Source organism: Papio anubis, unplaced genomic scaffold, assembly GCF_008728515.1.
Source record: "Papio anubis isolate 15944 unplaced genomic scaffold, Panubis1.0 scaffold145, whole genome shotgun sequence".
NCBI classification, from domain to species: domain Eukaryota; kingdom Metazoa; phylum Chordata; class Mammalia; order Primates; family Cercopithecidae; genus Papio; species Papio anubis.
In genome coordinates, this window is record NW_022161414.1 from 56184 (window position 1) to 74680 (window position 18497).

An 18497-nucleotide genomic window follows, 5' to 3' on the forward strand; every position below is an offset into this window, starting at 1 on the left:
GCTGGTCTCGAACTCCTGACCTCAGGTGATCTGCCCGCCTTGGCCTCCCAAAGTGCTGGGATTACAGGCGTGAGCCACCGCACCTGGCCAATTTTGCTTTTTAAATAGGCTGCTTTAGCTTAGATGAACAAGTTTCCATTTTGGCCAAATTCCTCCTATGAAATTGCATCTAAGAAACTAATAACCTCGTACTTGGAAAAGCTCCCTAATGGTGCGACTTAATGTGGCCACCAATTGTGCCTGCTCTTTACTACAGAGGCATGAAATAGCCTTTCATTCAAAGCAGTGATTTCAGACCTGAGTCCATGGTTCTGATGGTTGGCTGGGAGGTGGAGAGGGACCGACTCACACAGGCTCTTCCTCAGGCAGAAGCCAGTCTTTCTGACCAAGAAGTCATCCTCTTAAAAGGTCCTGTGGGCCTGGGCCTCAGAAACAACCCATGAGGTCACATGTATCCTAAGCTCCTAACTGGCCACCCTCACCTGTGGGTACCCAGGAGCCTGAATACCTCACGTCCTGTATCTGCAGTTGGCCACGAATTCCTGCCAATTCTACCTCTACAACATCCTTGCCTTCCTCTCTACCCACATCACTGCAATGATTTAGCCTCATCTACTCCCTGCTTAAGGGTCTCTATCTCCCATCTCCTGGCCTGTGAGGTATGAGAGGTCAAAGACCAAGTGTCCCTGATACCCAGCAGAGGAGCTCATGTTTCTGAATGGGTGGGTGGCTGAACCTGGCAGGGGCAATTCCTCATCAGAGACGGAAATCAGGTTGGGAACTTCAGCAAAGGCAAGCTCAAGAGAAGGAAGGAAGTTGAGCCTCTTCCTAGTGAACTGGTGCCTATACAATGCCATGAAGCTGTCAATGGCTAACATTTATAACTCTAATACTGATCTCATCAGGATGGAGACTCCCCAGCCCCAAGCCTGCATGAGCAATAACTTTCTGGGAAGAAATGCCAGCCAGTTATATATATCACCTTCTCCACGGGCAGAGGCCAGCAACCAGATGTACTACTAGGATGAAGGAGAGTCAATCTCTCTCTCTGGGCCCACAGAAGCCGAGATCAGCACTGGTTATTTTCTGAGTCCTTGGCGCATGGAAGCCTGGCAAAAGGGAAGGCTTTGGTGAGATATGGATGGATGTGGGTAGGTAGGTGGGTAGATGGGAAGGTGGATGAGTGATGAATAGCTAAAGAGGTGAATGGGGTGGCCTCAAGGTTGGGCCCAGAGCACTTCCCTATAGGAAAGCCTGCTTTCTAGCACTCTCCTAGCCACCACCCTAATCCCTCAGGTCAACTGTAGGCCATACCTTAACTCCTCTTCTCTCATCCCATCTGCTATTCACTTTGGGCTGGACTCAACTGTCAGGAGATCTCTCAAGTCCATCCTCCTGACCTCTTCCCACATTGAACTTCATTATCCTTCTCTGGCATCATGGCCCCAGCATCCTTCCTGACAACCTGTCTTCTGTGGCGCCCTCCAACCTACCTTCCTTTTTACATACCAGAGATCTTCCTAGAACACATGTGACCGTGACATTCTGTACTTGAAAACCTTCATTGCATCCTCATTTCTTGTGGGACAAAGTCTGGGCTCCTTGGTCTGGCATTCAAGGCCCTGTCTCTCCTGGCTTCAAACTACTTATCTGCAGGTGTTTACATGGCCCAAGCCACCATTATCCTATACCACAGCCAAAGAGAGGATTTATGCAAATCCCCTCATGGCAGATGGATAGTAAAAAAGCCCACTTTTCCTGGTGAATGAATTAGAAATGGTGTCCATTGAGGGCAGAGGCAGTCCGCAGACAGACAGACAGACACACACACACACACACACACACATGCACACAGAGAGGGCTTCCTGGGTGAGCAAGGGCTAAATGGTGGCCTTTGTGCACAACTGTTGCTGCCTCCCAGACGAAGCATGCACTATCCTGTAGGGAGGGACAAGGAAGCCTTCCCTTGCCTGTGGCCCTCTCCCTGGACTCTGAGCTCGTGCAGGGAAGGCTTCTATTCCTCTATCACAAGCCCTTCTCAGCACTTACTCCTCTCTGTCTCTTTGCAAATCCCCCACGCCCCACACTCCATGCCATAGAGTGGGAACATAGTGCCGGGAGGGCTCCCAGCTAAGACCTGGGGCCTTGGTTTCTGGTCTCAGGCCCAGCCCTAAGATGCTGGGGGAACTAGGCAATCCTACCCCTACCCTGGGTCTCAGTCTTCCCTTCTGCAATCTCTGAGGATTGGATTCAGTGGACCAAAAGCTCTGATAAGGGACCCTGTGCCCTGGGAAGGGGCCAGAAACCACAACATCTGATAATTGATTAGGCCTGGAGAAATGCCCTCCTGGAGGTGGGCTGTCTCTCTCATCTTCTGCATCACCTGATGCTGGGCCCAGAAGCACACCCTGCAGATAACCCTAGCCTCTCCTGAGAAGTCTCCTTCGCCTGGGCCAAATGTCTCCCAAAGAGTGGTGCTGTTCTAGGAGAAAGTGAGTCCCTGTCACTGGCGTGCCCGAAACATACTAGATAGGTACTTGGCAGGATGTTGTAGAGGTCCTCACAGCTCTGACTGTAAATGCTCACAAATGCTCGCCCTGGCTACCTTGATTCCCCACTTTCCCTATCCCACCTCAGGAAGGCTGGACATGTGGCCAGGAGGTAAAGTACAGAGACCTGGAAGCCCTAATGGGACAGAACCAGCAGGGGGTGAGGTGAGGATGGGAATGAGACTGGCAGAAACCTCTTTCCCTGCCCTGAGTCTCCTGCTGAGTATCTCACCTCCACCACTGAAGGGAGGGCTGATGGCCCCTTCTGTCCCAGCACATGGAGCATTCTCTCTATGGCTACCCTACTCCAGCCCTGTGTCCCCCACCCCATGGAGCAGGCACAAGGCAGAGCTCCAGCCCTGCTGTACACTGACTTGCTGTGTGACCACTGCTTCTCCCTGGGCCTCAGTTTCTCCATCTATACAATGTGGGGTTTTAGGAGGTCAAGGTCACCTCTGGGGCCCCTTTGGCTCAGACATTCTCTGGTTGTCAGCAGAAGGAGGGAGAACAGGCAGCATTCACACCTGATGCTCTGGGGACTCCATGGAGCAGGACCCCTATGGGGCGTGAAACTCCAGAAGCTTCTGGAAAGGCAGAACAGGAGTTTAGGCACAACACTGACCCCACCTACTGCTGTGTTCAGGGCCACAGGGCCTCCTCCTGGCCAGCTTGGGGAAGCCTCATCCTAGAGTCTGAGCTGGAGAGAGGGTGGTGAAGAGGCCAGGCTGAATGGTACAGATAGCTGGGGCACAGGAGGAGTGGGAGAAGAGACAAGATAGAGCCAGATCATGCAGGACCTTCCATGTGACACTCAGGAGCTCGGCTGACAGCTGTGTGGGGAGCACAGGAAGGACTTGATGCAGGCGAGGGGCATGGTCAGGCACATGCTTTCTGAGTCACTCTGACTGGAGTATGGAGGGGGTGGATGGAGGCTGGGAGGCCAGAGGCTACTGCACTGGTCAGGAAGAGAGAAAGGAGTACTGAGGTGAGACAGTGATCATAATTAGAACGGAATGGGGGCGAGGGAGGAATGGATTTAGGGAATACTTAAAGGGAGAAAGGAAAGGATAGAACTTGGCATTTGACTTGCTCTGGGCTTGGGGACCCTAATTACTTCATAGATCACCTATGTAAATTTTACAGATGGGGAAACTGGGACCTGGAGATGATCAAGAACTTGCCAAAGATCACAGAGCTAGATAGTGGTGAAACTGGTCCAGAACCCAGGCTTCCTGGCTGCCAGCCCCAGACACTTTCCCATAATAACACAAATACTAGAGGTAGGACTATGCAGGTTTCCCAGCCTTGAATGCCAAGCCTGGGAATTTGGACCATTTCTGTGACCAATTAGGAGTCATTGCAGGTTCTTAATATTTGGCAGCATTTCTTGTTTGTCTTCCCCCAACCAGAAGGTTTCCAGTTGCTAAAATGCACAAACTGGCTGCTCCTAGGCCAACCCAACCCCTTCAGTCTTTATGGAGAAGAGGGAGGCATCCTTTCCCCTTTACAAAGAGAAAGCACAAAGCCCTTAGAGGTAAAGAAACTCACCTAAAGCCACACAGCAAGTTAGCAGCCCAGATTTTCCCAACTCCCAGAATGGTTTTCCTCAACCCTGATAATGAAATCAAGAAGGCTAAAATTACTGGCCTAGAGAGGGGAGGGTCTGGTTCAAGGTAATCACAAGTGGGTAGCAGAGCAGGACCTAGAACCTGAGTCAGACCCCAGGGGCCAGTGCAATAGCCAGCTAGCTGTCCCCACTCCCCACCATCGCCTCCCTTCTGTGGCTGCAGTCCTGTGAGAAAGTCTGTATCCTGACTCTCTGCCTCCACAGTCATTGTGCCCTCATCTGTCTTGTCAGGGGCCAATGCTGGGACATCTCCAGGCTGCCTTCAATTATGAGCCAATAAATATGAGATGCACTGTGCAATGAGCGGCTGCTCGGGCCACCAGCTCCACCTCCACCCCCGCCAGCTTCTGTACCAGGCAAGATTGGATTTTGTGTCATTCATTTTTTATCTCTAGTCCCTGTCAGATGGGGAGATACATGACGTGGGCAGTGGATAATTTTATCCTTCCCCCATGTAGCAGATGCAGCACTGAGGTGGAGCGTGGGATGTCCTCAGGTTGCCTGCTGCCCTCACATGAGGAGGTCCCTCACCCCCAACCCACTAACCCTGCACTCCTGTTCTCCACTGGGGCAAAATGGCATGTGTAGAGGAGAATCCTAGGCAGGAAGATGAGAGACCTGGGTTCAAGCCTCAACCCTGTTGCTGACCCCTTTTGCAACCTTGAGCAAGTGTCTGAAAATATTTGATGAGGCCTTCTTTATATCAAGCCCTGTGCAGGATGGCAGGGGGCCACAAAGAAGAATCAAACCCGATCCCTGACCTCAAGGAGCTAGCAGTTGACTCAAACAGACATCCCAAGGAGGGGTGGCATTCATTGGCACTGGGTGTGACGAATGAGAATTTGCCAGGTAGGATGTGAGGGAGGGGAGGGACAGAATACATTCGGGCTTAGGCAGAGGGAACTCCTTGAATAAAGCATGGCAGAAGGGAGTGCGTGACCAATGTGTGCTCAGAGACCTGCAAGTATGGCTGGGGCATAGGGTAGATGGAATGGGGGGAGAAATCCATTTTAAGCAGGTGAGTGTCATGATCAGATTTGACACTTTAGAAAAATTTTTTCTAAATTCACTTTAGAAAAATTTTTCTGACTACTATGTGAAAAGCAGATTTGGCAGTTAACAGAGAGTGAAGACAGAGAGCCCAGTGAGGAAGCTGATGTGATGGTTCAGGAGAGGGAAGACCATATCCTAGATAAAGCAATAACAGTGGAGCCAGAAATCATCATCATCATTATTATAATGAATACTATCATTAAGTGTTGCTAGGGACAGGCAGTCTTAAGTATGCACATCATTGTTTCTAATTCTCACAATAACTCTTCAAAGTAGATTATTATCCCCATTTTGTAGATAAGGAAATTAAGACTTGAATGTATTAAGAGAGTTGCCCTTAATATACAATCACACAGCCGATAAGTGATAGAGGCAGGATTTCAACCCAGGTCTGTCTAACCCTAAAGCCTATACCTGTCCAACCAGGTCTTTCTACTGTGTTCTACTTCCTAGAAAGGAAGGTACAGTTTCTAGAGAGCCTAAAGGGGCATAGACTCTACCATGGTTTGGATATTTGTCCTCTCCAAAACTTATGTTGAAATTTGATCCCCAGTGTTGAAGGCAGAGCCTAATGGGGGGCATTTGGGTCACGGGGGTGGACCCCTCATGAATAGATGAATGCCCTCCCTTAGGGGTGAGTTCTCAGTCTATTGGTTCTCATGAGAGCTGGCTGTTAAGAAGAGCTTGGCACCTCCCCCCTCCCTCTTGAGAGCTTCCCCTCTCTCCATATGATCTCTATACACACCAACTCCCCTTCACCTTCACCCATGCGTGTAAACAGCCTGAGGCCCTCACCAGATGCAGAAGATGAATGCTGAGCTTTCCAGCCATCCAGAATTGGGAACCAAATAAACCTTTTTTCTTTATAACTTATCCAGCCTTATATGTTCCTTTATAGCAACACAAAATGGACAAAGGCAGACTCCATCTGATTTTTGTCAATCTTTGGAAATGGAAAGCAAAAGACAGAGAGTGTTTAAAAATTATGTGCAAGCTTCTGGGCAGGAAGACTGAGTGGACAGAGAGAGAGAGAGAGCACAAAAGGAGGAGCAGGCTTGGGAGAAACAGGTGAGTTTGGTTTTGGCCAGTTGAACAGGAGGGCAATTGAATATTTGGGTGTGGAGCCAGGACCTGTCTGGAAATAGAGATTTGGGAATTGCTGACAAATGAGTACTCACAGTGTGTGAGTGGTTTAGGTCATTAAAGGGAGTGTGTATGGTGAATGGAAGATAAAGTGTGGGATCTTGGAGAATTCCAGACCTTAGAGGATGAGCTTAAGAGGGCAGATGAGAAAGTAGAGTGACACAATATGAAATTGCTTCAGGAAGGTCAAGGAGTAAATGGTCCCTGATGCTGCCCAGCAGTCAGTAAGGTGAAAGCTAAAAACTTGACCTGGGTTTAGAGACCAGCAAGCAACAGTGGGGCAGAAAAGCTCCATGCAGCAGTCACTGGAAACCTTGGCAAGGTAGTCTTCATGGACACAGTGTTAACAAACAGTTGGAGGGACCTATACATACTCTACCTGTGGCCCTGAATTATCTCTGGGCTCTGGGCATGGGGAGAGTTTTGACCAGCGTTACTGGGACACTAGTAACTCCTATCCAACCTCTCCCAGAAATCCTTAGCCAAGTGAGGGAAGTACCAGTATTAGGAAGGGAAACAGGAGAGATGGGGGTATGACAACTGAGAAACCACCAAGAAGGTAAAAAGGAGATTTATTTCAATACTGTTTACAAATAATTTTAGCTACCAATAAAGAACTCACAGTCCACCATGGCCAAAATGTTAAATGGGTGAAGAAGAATAAAAACTGTGTGGACGAAGCGAAACAGAACAGTGCAGGTATTGGTCTGTTGCCTTTAAGGACACTTTAGCTGTTGTCTTTATACTTGAATGATACCTTGGCATAACATTAGAGGGCATTTGAGCAGAAAAGCAAAACTCCAGCTGCATAGAGAAGGCTCAACTGAGGTGTCATCACCAATTGAGTTATACCAAAGTATTCAGTATTTATCTTTGCTCATCTTTTAATCTTGATAAAAAATTTGTTTCAGAACTACTAGAGCTGTGACATGTCTTACAATTTACAAAGCTGATTTCAAGTTTGATTGACAGTATTTTTAGGCTATTGAAGGGAGTATTTTTTTCCTTCGGAAATGTGGCGGCACAATCTTCCTAAGCTTAGGGCAGTTTAGGTAGAGGGGGCGGGGGAGTGGATGCTGGTGTGAAGAGGGGTAAGGAAGAATAGCTAGCAAGTAGAGAAACTCAAGAAATTGGGCTATGACAGAGAGGAAGGAAAGAATAGTGACTGCAGAGTAACATGGGTTTGAGGACACTTTTGAGATGGGAAAGTTATAAACACATTGAATGCTAAGGAGCCAGGGGAGAGAGGTAGCTTAAAGAGGTGAGGGAGGGATTGATGGAAGCAGTTCCTAGAGGAAGTAGGCAGAAAATGGGCTCCCAGGCCTTGAACTGGAGTGAGGCTTTGAATCCTGGCTCCACCAGGACCATGTGAGTTTGGTCCTTCCTTAAGCTAAGGCAGAGATTTGCAAAACAGCGATCCTGATAGTGTCTATCCTATAGAGTTGTTATAAAGATTGAATAAGTTGATACAGATAAAGTGCCCAGAACAGCACCTAACACATGTTAAGTTCTTAACAAAAATTGTCTGTTAGTGGTAATAAAAATCAGCTGTTAGCTAATTCATTTTGTAAGGCCAGAAAAAAAGGGGAAAATATTGGTGTGGCCTGTGGAAACTCCATTTGGAAAGGAGAAATGATGATAGAGTTCACACCAACAGCTTTGCTCTTGAACGAAGGATTTGGAGTTAGAACTGGGTTCATATCACTTCACCATGCTCAATCTCAATTTTCTCATCTGGAAAAACTCCATCTCAAGGGAAGATTGCAAAGAGTTCTTAACATAAATGGGTAAAGCACTGAGCATGGGGACAGGTACTTAGAGGTGCTCAGTGAATGATAGCTACTTATAAAGCTCTCCTACTCCCTTCCCAGTGACACAGACCTTGGCAGGGAGTCTGCTGATGGGGAGAGCAGAGCTGAGGTTGGGAGATTTAAGTGCAAAGTTTTTTGAAGAGCAGGGTGCTGTAGAGGATTGGGGCAGGAGGATCACCCTACCCCAAGTCCAGGCTGGCCAGGGAAGGAAGGGAGGCCAAGAAAATCTGCAGGAATAAGAGGGATCCAAGGCTGGAGGCCTCTGCAAAGGTGAGGGAAAGGGGAGGGGTCGGGAGAAGGGTCTATGGTGGGAGAGGAAGATTTCTGAGTTTCATTCAATCAGAGTTTTCTGAGTCCTATAGTATGCCAGGCACTGTTGTAGCACTTTATATACATGAGGTAATCCAACTTCAACCCCTCCCTGCTGCCCATCCAGGGCCTGTCACTCCCACAAATCTATGAGGGCTTTGCAGACCATAAACCAGTCTACAAATCTCTGGCAAGGTTGGGCAGGAAGAATCAGAGGGCCAATCAGACTCCCTCTATCATGCATGTGAATTGAGCAGGATGGGGAGAAACTGCTAGTTTCTACAAAGGAGCCCAGAGGAACAAACTGTGGAGTTGAGTTGTAGCCATGAGCAGTCACATGTAAGAAAAAGTTGTGCTAGAACAGAGATTTTGAGGAAGCAGAAGCTGTGAGACAGACAGGAGAGAGGGAAAGAATACACCTATGAGTAGTGGAAGGTGAGCAGATAGCAACAGAGACCCATTGACAAAGAAATGGAGGAGAAGCTAGCCCCCAAGTGACCTGTGTTCCTTCCAATGTGCAGGTTCCAGTTCCGGTCCCCAAAGTTGGCTCCTTCCCCAACCCACTTGGTTGGGCTCAAGTGGTTTGCTGTTCTTTGCAATGGAATAAATCCAAATAAAGCCTATTCCCATTTTGCAGATGAGAAAACTAAGGCTGAGAGGGAAAATGACTTCTTCTTGGGATCCACCCCTGTCCCCCATCTCCCAGTCCCTTTTAGGTTCCTACTTGGGACTTGACATTCACGCAGGAAGTCCCCACAGTGGCTAAGGATCAGGTTTTAGGGCTTGATGAGAAAGCAGGGAAGGGATTCACAGGACCCAGGCAGGAAGGACGAGGGCCAGACCTGAGCAGAGGGGGTAAGAATGAAAGTTGTCTCTGAGTGGATCCTAGATCTAAATAGGACCCAATAATCTCCTTGGAGCCTCATGACTTCCTAGTAAAGTCAACGCCATCATCTCCATTGTACAGCTGGGAAAACTGAGGTTTGAAGAGGCTAAGTCACCTTCCTTAGGTCACATAGCCAATAAGAGACAAAGCTGAGGCTTCCCCTCTGGTCTCAGACTCCAAGTGCAGGCCCTTCCTGCTGCTGTAGCTGCCCATCTTTTCTGGAAAATCAGCTTCACTCAGAGAAGAGCTCTCAGCCTGCCTGGCTGTAGAATGGTTGTGGCCTTGGCCCAGTCCAGTTGCCTCCCTCCCTGGATCTTAGCTGAGTGGGGAGGGGGTCCACTAGATGTCTGAGGTCTGCCTGCCTGCTCTTCTAGTGGGTTCCAGTCTCTCTACAGCTGGGCACCATCCAGGCTACTCCCTATCCTACCTCCTTTCTCTAATAATTAATCTCCAGCCAACAGTCCTAGCTGCAGTGCTTTCATCATCCAATTACCAGAGTTGCGGGCACAATAAATCTTGGTCACACAAATGCAGGCAAATCTGCAGCTATTTTCATGGCCATTACAGTGCATAGGACATTGGGACTCAGGTCATTTGCCTTTCTGACATGGAATCCTGCCCCCACCTCCTATATTCCCCAACTTCTTTCATTTTTCAGTGGCAGCTGCCTCCCTCCCCTATCATTTCCCAAGCACCTGCTCCTCCCTTCCCCTCTTGGGCTGTAGGCCAAAGATCAGAAGACTGTGTGACCTCGGCCAAGTCAATTCTCTGACCTTCAATTTCTTCACCTATAAGACAGGAATCATGATTGACCTTATTATGGTTTTGTGAAAAGTAAATAACCCAAGTGCAGTATACATCTCACTGGCGGCAGGTACGGCCTACTTCAGTGGTCTTTGCTATTTTTTTTAATAGCTATGTATATAATTTAATGTATATTAGGAAAGATATATAAAACCAATGGTTTCATGAATATTATTCCTTAGGAGACCATGAATTAGGTATTTTCATAAAATATGCTAAAGAAAATTATTAAGAATCCATGGATTTAGCAAAAATCATGGAGGAGTCATATGAATGAGAGAAACTTGAGAAACGTTAACATAATGGCTGTGTGCTGCTTGCCTTCATCAATATTTGCTCTGTTCTCCACCTTCCCTCAGTTTCCGCAGAGGGGTATGTGGCACCCTACAGAAGGAGGGGACTCATTCTGTTCTGAGAGGCTAACTTGCTCTAGTACATGGCCCTTCATTCATGTGAGAACCACCTCCCTCCCCCTGGGGCCTGTCCCATGCAGGCCCTGTGCTGGGTGCTGGGAACACACAGCTCAAACAGCAGCCCTGTGTTCAGGGAACTCCCAGGAACTCTTCTCCGAATCTGGCAAGGGAGCTGTCATTACCTTTACTTGACAGGATGTAGAGCAGGACTTTCCTTGAGTTCTGGATTTGTGGAATTGCAGTGAAGGCCCAAAGCTGAGGACAAGAGGCTCTAAGACCACACTCTGTAAAGAGAGATATGAAGGAGCGTACACGTGCACACACACTCAAAGAGAGGACATAGGAGGGAAGAGGGGAGAAGTCGGGGTGGCCTTGTGAACAGTGTGGTGTTTATGCTGAGAGTCACTGCCATGATGGGGAATGGAGAGTGTGCCCAAGCCCTGCACAGAAGCTGGGCGTGCCTGCCAGAAAGGGAGCCTCACCTGGCATCTGGGCAGAAAGCTTGCTGCACCGAGAACTCACAGGCCCACCATGGGGCTGCCACTGAGCAGCACAGAGGTAAAGGAGTATCCAGTGGCAGGAAACCTGCTGAGAGGGTCTGGTCCATCCAGCAAAGCCTTAAGGGAACATGGTGAGTTCTGCAGGAAGACTGCACAGGACTCTCTCCCAGTGTTTCCTGGCTGTAGGCAGGCATGGAAGATGACAGGAGTTTCCATGGCTCCATGCAAAGAAGCACACAGATTAAAATAGGGGAAGGATTCACAGGGCTGTTCAGATGGCCTCAGACCAGGTAAGCCTGACCCCACCTAAACAAGAGGCTGAACCGTGGGCCTCTGATGGAGTCCAAGGAAAACTCAGCTGCCCATCTCTGAGTGGGGCTTGGCAACAGCAGGCACAGAGGAGAAAATGAACATTGTGCCAGGAAAGTCATGCCCACCAACTCCCAGCTAACAACAGGTCGGCAGAGTCCATCAGCCTTGGAACCAGAAGCAGATCCCATGCTCACATGCACACACACATAGAACTTCTTCACTTGTAAAGCCACCATCCCTCTCGGGCATCAATTTCCCCCTAGGGACAAAAGAGTTTCAAAACTGACAAAAGAGTTTCCAGGCAGAGACTGCTGTTCTGCCACCAACCACAGGCATTACTGCTTAAAATTCCAGGGTGCCTGTGGCCTGCAGGAAGTTGGGGGAGATTGCCACCTGGTGGTCAATTTTGGCAATGCCATGGAGCTTGTAGCAGAGCCTGGGACTAGGAGTCCTCAGGCTCGCCTGGCCTGACTATCTGTATGACCTTGAGCAAGTCACTTCCACTCTTGGAGACTGTTTTCTCAACTAAAATGGGGAATAATGATGCCAGCCTTGCAGAACCATAGTGAAGATTAAACCCACTGCACTACTGTGCCTGTCTTGAGCAGGGCCTCAGTAAAGGTTTGATTCACCTGGGTCTTGTTCCCACGGGATATAAGCAAGGGTCATGACGCTCCAGGAGACAGAGGGGGAGGTGAGCCACGCTCATGGAGATCCCCAGCTCCCCAGGTTTCTTTCACTGCCTGCCACCCAGGACCGTCTTTCTGTGTGTATGGAATTGTTCTTAACCTAAACCTGGACAGCTCTTTGGATTCCAGAAGTTCAGAACTGTGAAATGCTGATTCTAGAGTCTGGATCAGGAGAGCTCATTCCAGGCCTAGTTCTTTCACCAACTTGCTGTATAGCTTTAGTCAAGTCACCTGGTTAATATTTAAGCTTTTGTTTTCTCTTTGTACAAAGCAGGTAATGATTCCTGCCCTGCCTTTCAGCTCTGTATTGTGCTATAACTCACTTTTTTACCCTCAACTCTTGAAGGAAAGTCTGTTACATGCACATGCTTGTGCCTGGTGCTTTGGGGAATGAGGCAGCAAGGGCAGCATCAGAGTCTGGAGCAAAACAACTCAGTCACAGTCACAAGAATGCAATAGCAGCAGGAATTAAGAGTGAGAGGTGATCAGAATATAAGCTCCCAGGAATTCTCAGGATCTTGGGAAAGACTACGCTTTGCACAGAATATAGGATGATGACTTGCAAAATCTTTTTCTTTTTTTTTTTTTCTTGAGACAGAGTCTCACCGTGTCACCCAGGCTGGAGTGCAGTGGCGAGATCTCAGTTCACTGCAACCTCCGCCCTCCGAGTTCAAGCAATTCTCCTGCCTCAGCCTCCCAAGTAGCTGGGATTACAGGTACCCACCACCACGCCTGGATAATTTTTTGTATTTTTAGTAGAGAGGGGGTTTCACCATCTTAGCCAGGCTGGTCTTTAACTCCCGACCTTGTGATCCACCCACCTCAGCCTCTCAAAGTGCTGGGATTACAGGCGTGAGCCACTGCACCCGGACAGTGACTTGCAACATCTTAAGAAACTGAGGGAAATTGTGATCCCAGAAGGGTGGAGGAGCAGACAATCTGAGGACTTCCATGTTACCCAGATCTCTGACTCACTAGAGGGACTATTCTGGGACTTGCGGGACTGTTTGCTGGGAGCCTCACTCCCACATGGGAAGGACTGACTACAATATTATTATCCATACCTATCCACCTGAAGTTGTTCCCGAGCCTTGGACAGAGCTGTGTGGGGCCCATGGTCTCCTCTGACTACTCCTTACAGATACCTCAGATTTTAGACTTTTGTCTTGCTAGCCCCAGGCAGTCTTACAGATAACATGTCCTAATTTCTGAAAACAAATTCAGACCTAATCTCGTTTGGTAAAAGAGACCAAAATGATGAGTTCTCAACTCCGTACCCAGTTCAGGTGACCCTCTCAGGCTTGGGGACAAAGCTACTTGCCACTCGCCACTTACCCACAACTGCCCACCCTGTCATTTTCACTTATATACACACTCATTTAACAAATTCTGTGAGGCCCATACTCTGTGCCAGGCCCTAGGCTGGGCACTGGGAACATAGAAAGGATCAGATGTGGTCCGTGTCCTTGAGGAGCTCACAGTCTAGAAAAGGAGCCATATATAGCAACAGAACATTCCACACAGAATGGGCAGTGCAACGTTAGAGAGGGCACAGTGGAAGGCCAGAAGTGGGCCTACCTGATCTGTGGTCAGGGCAGGCTCCCCAGTGAATGGCATATTTAAGCTAGATCCTGAGAGGAAAAGGAGGAATTCTATCAAAGAAGGAGAAAGAGCATTTCAGACAAAGCAAGGTGTACACAGAGGCATAAATACTGTGACCTGTTCAGGAACATTGGGCTGTGTATGGAGGACTGTTGTGGGAGATGAGGTAGAGAGATCAGGCCCGGAACACCAAGATAAAGGCTTCATCCTCCTGGTGAAGGAGCCATTACGTGGGAGAATGGATTGGAGGGTGGCAGGGAGCTGAAGGAGCAGTGAGGACCTGCTTGAGCAGTCTTGACTAGATATGGCAGGCCCATAGCCTTCACTGCCTCCAGTCCCCCTAAGTGGGTCACTGTGGTTCCCTCAGACACAGGAGAGACCCCTTATGGCCCCAATCCCACTGACAGACTCTGCCTCCCAGGCCCACTGGCCCTGCCCAGACATGAGAGTGGTGTATTAGTCTGTTTTCATGCTACTGATGAAGACATACCCAAGACTGGGCAATTTACAAAAGAAAGAGGTTTAATCGACTTACAGTACCACATGGCTGGGGAAGCCTCACAATAATGGTGGAAGGCAAGGAGGAGCAAGTCACATCTTACATGGATAGCAGCAAGCAAAGAGAGGGCTTGTGAAGGGGAACTCTGCCTTATAAAGCCATCAGACCTCATGAGACATTCACTATCACGAGAACAGCATGGGAAAGACCTGCCCCTGTGATTCAATTACCTCCCACTGGGTCCCTCCCACAATATGTAGGGATTTAAGATGAGATTTGGGTGGGGGCACAGCCAAACCATATCATTCTGCTCCTGGCCCCTCCCAAACCTCAGGTCCTCATGTTTCAAAACCAATCGTACCTTCCCAACAGTCCCCCAAAGTCTTAACTCATTCCAGCATTAACTCAAAAGTCCACAGTCTAAAGTCTCATTCAAGACAAGGCAAGTCCTTTCCACCTATGAGCCTGTAAAATCAAAAGCAGGTTAGTTAATTCCTAGATACAGTGGGAGTACAGCCATTCCAAATGGGAGAAACTGGCCAAAACAAAGGGGTTACAGGGCCCATGCAAGTCCAAAATCCAGCAGGGAAGTCAAATCTTAATGCTCCAAAATAATCTCCTTTGACTCCCTGTCTCACATACAGGTCATGCTGATGCAAGAGGTGGGTTCCTATGTTCTTGGGCAGTTCTGCCCCTGTGGCTTTACAGGGTACAGCCTCCCTCCTGGCTGCTTTCATGAGCTGACATTGAGTGTCTGCAGCTTTTCCAGATGTACAGTGCAAGCTGTCAGTGGATTTACAATTCTGGGGTCTGGAGGACAGTGGCCCTCTTCTCATGGCTCCACTAGGCAGTGCCCCAGTAGGGATTCTGTGTGGGGGCTCCAACCCCACATTTCCCTTCTGCATTGCCCTAGCGGAGGTTCTCCATGAGAGCCCTGCCCTTGCAGCAAACTTCTGCCTGGACATCCAGGTGTTTTCGTACATCCTCTGAAATCTGGGCAGAGATTCCCAAATTCCACTTCTTGACTTCTGTGCACTGGCAGGCTCAACACCATGTGGGGCAGGAACCATCACGTACGCATTGTGCACACATTATGGGCTAATATGATTACTGTAGGAAAAAATAATAATGAGGGCAGCTCCCATGTTTTGAACACTGTGGAAACTGCCAAGGCTTGATGTTTGCACTCTCCAAAGCCATGGCCCGAGCTCTACATTGGCCCCTTTCAGTCACAGCTGGAGCAGCTGGGACGCAGGACACCAAATCCCTAGGCTGCACACAGCACGGGGACCCTGGGCCCAGCCCATGAAACCATTTTTCCCTTTATGCCTCCAGGCCGTGATGGGAGGGGCTGCCATGCAAACCTCTGACATGCCCTGGAGACATTTTCCCCATTGTCTTGGGGATCAACATCAGGCTCCTCTTTACTTATGCAAATTTCTAGAGCCACCTTGAATTTCTCCTCAGAAAATGGGATTTTCTTTTTTATCGAATTGTCAGGCTGCAAATTTTCTGAACTTTTGTGCTCCACTTCCCTCATAAAATTGAATGCCTTTAACAGCACCCAAGTCACCTCTTGAATGCTTCACTGCTTAGAAATTTCTTCTGCCAGATACCTTAAATCATCTCTCTCAAGTTCAAAGTTCTGCAAATCTCTAGGGCAGGGGCAAAATACCACCAGTCTCTTTGTTAAAACATAACAAGAGTCACCTTGGCTCTAGTTACCAACAAGTTCCTCATCTCCATCTGAGACCACCTTAGCCTGGGTTTCATTGTCCATATAATTATCAGCATTTTTGTCAAAGCCATTCAACAAGTCTCTAGGGAGTTTCAAACTTTTCCACATTTTCCTCTCTTCTTCTGAGCCCTCCAAACTGTTCCAACCTCTGCCTGTTACCAAGTTCCAAAGTAGTTTCCACATTTTTGGGTATCTTTTCAGCAATGCGTCACTCTACTGGTACCAATTTACTGTATTAGTCAGGGTTCTCTAGAGGGACAGAACTAATAGAACAGACATACAAAGGGGAGTTTATTAAGTCACATGATCACAAGGTCCATAGTAGGCCATCTGCAAGTTGGGGAGCAAGGAAAGCCAGTCTGAGTCCCAAAACTGAAGAACTTGGAGTCTGATGTTTGAGGGCAGGAAGCATTCAGCAAGGGAGAAAGATGTAGGCTGGGAGACTAGGCCAGTCTAGTCTTTTCCCATTTTTCTGCCTGCTTTATAGTCTAGCTACGCTGGCAGCTGATTTGATGGTGCCCACCCAGATTAAGGGTGGGTCTGCCTTTCCCAGCCCACTGACTCAAATGTTAATCTCCTTTGGCAACACCCTCACAGACACACCCAGGATCAATACTTTGCATCTTTCAATCCAATCAAGTTGAGTCCGTTTTAACCATCACAAGTGGGAAAAAGGCAGGGAGGGGAACAAGCTCACTTTATCTCCATCTCAAGCCCATTACACAAATGCATTCTAGATCCTCTCAATAAGCTAAGAGGTGAGAGTTGTTGTGCCCACTTTACCGAGGAAGAAAAGTAGGCTCAGAATTTAGTGAATTGCCCAAGGTCTCACTCAGCTAGTTAAAAAAGGCAGTGGGTGGGTAGGGAGAGGAAGGAAGGAGGGAGGGAAGGGAGGGCTTAAAAAAAGTGCTAAAACTTGAGTTAGAATGAAGACTTGTCACTTCTGCTCAAAGCTCCTCTTCACTGCAAGCATAACCTTAATTTTTCTCTCTTCTCTAAGACAGAAATGACATTCTCCTAAATGTCATTTAAGTGTTTTCCTCCCTACCTCCCAGTCTTGTCACAGAAAATAGATTTTACTAATTCCTATCCCAAGATCAGAGGCCCCACTATCTAGTACAGAGGTCTTTTTCAAGAGTGGTCTAGAGTGCTCTAGGCAGAGCAGGCATATCCTAGAGGCATCCCCGCATAGCCCTGAGAGAGGAGAACTCAGCCTGGCTCACAGGCCCAGGTCAACCTCTTTCAGACAGTACAAGGAGAGCCAGCCTTTGGCCCCAGTATCCCCAAAGAAGCCAGGCAAGGACTCCTCAGCCCAGCATCCTCAGGCAGCCATGATCAGCCCTACCTCAGACACCCTAAACCAGGATTTCCCAAGGTCTACCCTGTGCTAATTAGAAAAGGTGCCCCTTCTGACAGTTGCAGCCTTATAATTGCAAGGGCTGGGAGCTCAACTCTTGGCTGGATTTCAGGCCTCATTTGCCTCTTGGTCAGATACCTCTGTGTGGGGCACCAACAGTAGCAGCCCTGCTCAAACACATCCACCTATCTGAGCCCCTGAATCTGGAACCTATCTGTCCCTAGCTGGTGGGATCAGCCTCAGCACCTTAGCAAGTATAAGTGTGTCTGCAGCCCCATCAAATTCAGGAAGTCTGACAACGATCTGCCCCAACTCTGGGCCTAGTACAAGACCTATGCCCTCTCATTTGGAATGCCTGAAGCACTGGAATACTCACTGGCATTGGAAGCAGACATGGAAGCCTACCCTCCCAAGAGCTGTAAGGACATTGTAGCTTTCCTCTAAGTGAGCATCTTCATATGAGGGGTGGAGATTCTTGACTCTGGCCTCAAGATTTATCTTTCCTGTTAGGTCTTCCCTCACTGATTTCTACTGCCACCACCATGCTGGCCTTTGGGAGCCTCACTCTCCACTTTCAGGGCTCTAGGTCGGATGCGTTTACCCAACTATTCCTTACAGCCATTGACACAGCAGATGCCAGGCTAGAGTGTTCAGACCAGGCTTTAGAAAAGGTTTCTGAGCAGCAACAAAGAACATACTATGAACCTGGATAATTGGACTGGCAAAGTAGATCTTTCTCACCTCCAGTCTGGGATTCTCTCAATGGCACCTTCCTGAATCCATGGCTCACTTTAACTCGGGCTGCTGGGGATCATCCTTAGGGTCACTTCAATGCCATAAAGTCTCAAATGAAAGGAGTGTGTCAAGAAAGGCAAGAGTGTCCTATCCTGCCCAGGACCTACCTTCGAGTTTCCAATTTTGAAAGATCTCTGCTTCTCCAAGTGATTAAAAATAGAATGGCCATTAATTCTTTTTTTTTTTTTTTTTTTTTTTGAGGCGGAGTCTTCACTCTGTCGCCCAGGCTGGAGTGCAGTGGCACCATCTCGGCTCACTGCAAGCTCCGTCTCCCGGGTTCGCGCCATTCTCCTGCCTCAGCCTCCCGAGTAGCTGGGACTACAGGCGCCCGCCACCGCGCCCGGCTAATTTTTTGTATTTTAGTAGAGACGGGGTTTCACCGTGTTAGCCAGGATGGTCTCGATCTCCTG

General features: G+C 48.5%; 2 long non-coding RNA genes across 2 annotated transcripts; one reads left to right on the forward strand and one right to left on the reverse strand.

Annotated features, from left to right (window-relative positions):
• Window positions 1-856: 856 nt before the first annotated feature.
• LOC103877736 lies at window positions 857-10742 on the reverse strand. The gene is made up of 2 exons (XR_001894996.2): window positions 4098-10742; window positions 857-3499 (listed from the first exon to the last, which is right to left on the reverse strand). It is a non-coding gene; the product is annotated as an uncharacterized LOC103877736 (long non-coding RNA).
• Window positions 4953-12732, forward strand: LOC116272644. Its single transcript, XR_004181278.1, has 3 exons — window positions 4953-5025; window positions 6128-6297; window positions 12695-12732. It is a non-coding gene; the product is annotated as an uncharacterized LOC116272644 (long non-coding RNA).
• Window positions 12733-18497: the final 5765 nt, after the last annotated feature.